Here is a 3,655-nt window from a genome sequence, read left to right on the forward strand (position 1 = left end):
TGATGGTCTAGCTTGATGACGGAATTCTCGAGAACACGGCCTGATCCTTTACTACTGTTGGCGGTTTTCGGAGGGACGTGTGTCCTACTGCAGCGCGACACACACGTCAAGCTCCACGGATGCTGGGAAGCTGGGAGGAGCACCGTTTATTGGTCCCTAGAGCTCATCTCTGTCACACGGGGTGGCCTTTGGCCGAGACCTCTGTGAAGCGGTCGCGCGATGGTGCCTTTACCTCTGCACCGACGGTGCCGACAGCCGAGACGCAGTGAGCAAGCGCTTTCTACGCAGACAGACGGCCAGCGCCTCACGTCACCTCCTCGCGACGTCTGGGAGAAACGGTTACCTGTACCGTCCGTCCTCCCCATTTTACATCCCCCACTGTGGGAAAACCGTAATCCGCCCCGGGCCACCGAGGACGCAGACGGTGACGCCACGCTCCGGAGCCCGGCAGTCCCAAGCCGCACGGTCCGTCTGGGCTCTCGACGCCTCGGGGCCTCTGGAAGATAAATGAATTTCTAACAAACTGCCGCCCTTCCTTCAGAATTCCTACTCGTACCCGAGCAAGTGACGATAGGGTGCTGGGTGTTTTAATTTTCCCTTCTCCTTAGGTTTTCAAGGCCATGGTCGGAGGAGGTCCCTTGAAATGCACATGTGAGCGCGCAGTCAACATAAGTCACAGTGCGTGGGCGTGATGAGAACAGAGAGCCTGCTCTAATGCGGCCGCCACGCCTGCAGATCGTCCCCTCCGACGAGACCACCAAGCCGAGGGCGCTTATTGCCAAAGAAGAGCCAAACTGTGTGTTTACCAACACTTGGGAAAAATGAAGTTCAAACCCCAGACCAGACATTAAATATCATTACATAAGGCACCAGAGCTGTCAACTCCTTTCAAGGCTTAACGGCCAAATTAGCAATGAATTCTGACAGCCCCGTCTATCAGCTCTGTTCAGTCCATCCGATGGTGACATCATGTTTCTTTGCGGGCCCAGGGAACGCACACTTGCCAAAGGAAAAAATAAATGCATTTGATTAAATTTGGTTTTGAATAATTCGTTCATTGAAACTCTTGGGCTCACAAAAAAAAAAAAAAATGGCCTTTCTATTTTATAGAAATCACTATGTGAAATATCGTTATGGCTGCTCAGAGAACCCCTGGAAATAAATAAATTTAAGTCGGCACATTTAAGGAAGCCATTAAGAGGGACTAACGACAGCCCCTCCGATTACCCCTCCGACAGAGCCGACGTGGACACCTGCCAAAAGCCGGCTCCCTCCCTCAGGCGCTGGCCATGGCCGCTGTGTGGCTTGATGTTGGGAGCCCAGATGGGGGGATCGGGGTCCTCGCGCCTACCCAGCCAGCCCAGGAGCCTGACGTGGCTTACGGGGGTAAGGATGCGATCTGGACAGGAGGAGCCAGGGACTTTTAAAAGCCCTGCAGCCTCGTAGGGGGCATCCTTCGCAGGCGTGTGCTGCCTGCTGGCAGACACAGCAGTCCGCCTGGGTCCTAGGGGACACGTTCCAAGACCCCTGTGGACGCCTGGACCCACGAGAGTGCTGAGCCCCATGCAGTCTGTTTTTGCCTCTGTGTACACACCTGTGATGCAGCTTCTCTTATAAATTAGGCAGGGAAGAGATTAAGAACAATAACAGAACAATTATAGCAATATACCGTAAGAAAAGTTATGTGAATATGGCCTCTCTCTCTCTCAAAATCTCTCATTGTACAGTAGGTGCTCGCTCAACATTGCCGGCAGCTTGGAAATGGTGGCGTTAAGCGGAACGGTGACTAACGACAGCACCTGGACCCTGGGCTAAGGGGTGGAAACAAGGGCTAAGTTCCCACGACATATTTCCTTCCGGTCAGAGAAACATCACCAAACTTCTAAATAAAGACCCCAAACCCATCTCATGTTGAGCACTGAAATACATGTGAGCTCTACGCACATTTAAGAAAGATGGATATAAACAAGTGGGCTAAGGACGTCCCAGCCTGCTGGCCCTGGCCCAGCTTGGGGCCCTAGGTGGCCGAGCTGGTCTCCGCAGCTCAGGGCACCGGCGGGAACACTGGCCGGGCCCCCCACCCCTCCGTCCCGGGGCCGCTCGCACCCATCGGCTCACCCTCACTCGGATGACCTGAACACGCCAGGCCCCCCTCTGGGACGCGGGAGGGAACCGGGGTCCCCGGAGATCACCCACGTGGGTGTGAGAGGATGTTCTCACCCGACACCCCGGCAGCTCCGGCCGGAATCGGCTTTTTCCTCTTAACGACGTTATAACTAAAGGACAGTGAACAGGTGACGACGTGCAGGGACCTGCTGTACTTACCATCCTCGCCCCGGTGATGGAGGAGACGGGAGCTGTCTCCCGGGCCGACTGCTTTCGCCTACTCCCCCCAAAGGGAGCGCTTTCCGGCTTCTCCTTGGCACATCCGAGCAGCCAGTGTCGCTACTCTCGCACTTTGGGGCCTTCGTGAAGAAAAACTAGGGTGACCGGAACACAGACACGGAGACATCACACCGGTCGACGTGAGAACCCGGATGGCAACTGAGAGGCAAACGAGCGGGCAGCAGCAGCGGACGCCGGGCAAAGGGACGGCTCCACCCCCACACCGCGGCGCAGATTCCCGCGTGCCACTCAGAGCGACGCGCAGCGTGAAACTCACGCATTGTTTCTTTCCGGAATTTTCCATTTAATCTTTTCAGACTGCAGTGGATCGCAGGTAACTGAAACCGTGAAGAGTGGAAGCACAGGGAAGGGGGCACTGCTGTACCCCACTACCCCGTGCTGGTTACCCCAGCATCTCTAGAGAGCTGAGAAGGCCGGCTCCAGACCCGCGTGGCATGTGAGTGACGAGGCAGAGCCCACGCCTCTCCTCCAGCCCTGCTTCGTGGGCGCATTAGCGTGGTGTAGATGTCACCGTAGCTCTTAACTGCGCCATGAAAACGTGAGTAGTAGCATTGGTGACCCCTCCAGGTCACCTCGGCAACCAAGGCCCCTGTAGATGAGTCACGGCTGAGCCAGGGTCCCCAAACAAGGGCGGTGAACTTTTTTGTTCTGCTTTGCACGGATCAATAAACCAGTGATGACGGGAACAGACACATCTCCCTCGCTTCGAAACAGCGCGGGACTCCACTGAGATCAACATAAGCTCCTGCTTGCTGATCAACTTAATTGCACTTGATGGCCGGGAGTCAGGGAAACAGACTTCCCTGCGGTGTGTGACAAAAAAACCTGCACGTGCTACGCACACTGAGCCCACGATGCCTGCGGTTGCCAGTCATGCCACCGCAAACCTGCTCGTAGGCGCGCGTGTCCGGGACAAGGACGACTTAGTCTCGCCGTGGGCCCCTTTGACCACACGATGTCCAGCATATGAGATTCACCTCTGAATTCCGTCTTTTAAGAATACAAACAGAATGACCGAGAGGGGAGGATGTGTGGACAGCAAGGGCTAACCCCTTCTGCAGCTTCGGAGAGGTCGAGGCGCCTCCCCAAGTTCACGTGACTAGTAAGAGAGAATGCAGACTTTGAGTCAAGGTCATGTAAGAGAGAATGCAGACTTCAGGTCAAGGTCATGTAAGAGAGAATGCAGACTTCGAGTCTGGGCTCGGCTGATCCACGTTTTATTGCATTATGCATACTGTTTTCTTAACCA

The sequence above is a fragment of the Pteropus vampyrus genome, unplaced genomic scaffold (assembly GCF_000151845.1).
Source record: "Pteropus vampyrus isolate Shadow unplaced genomic scaffold, Pvam_2.0 Scaffold100, whole genome shotgun sequence".
NCBI classification, from domain to species: Eukaryota; Metazoa; Chordata; class Mammalia; order Chiroptera; family Pteropodidae; genus Pteropus; species Pteropus vampyrus.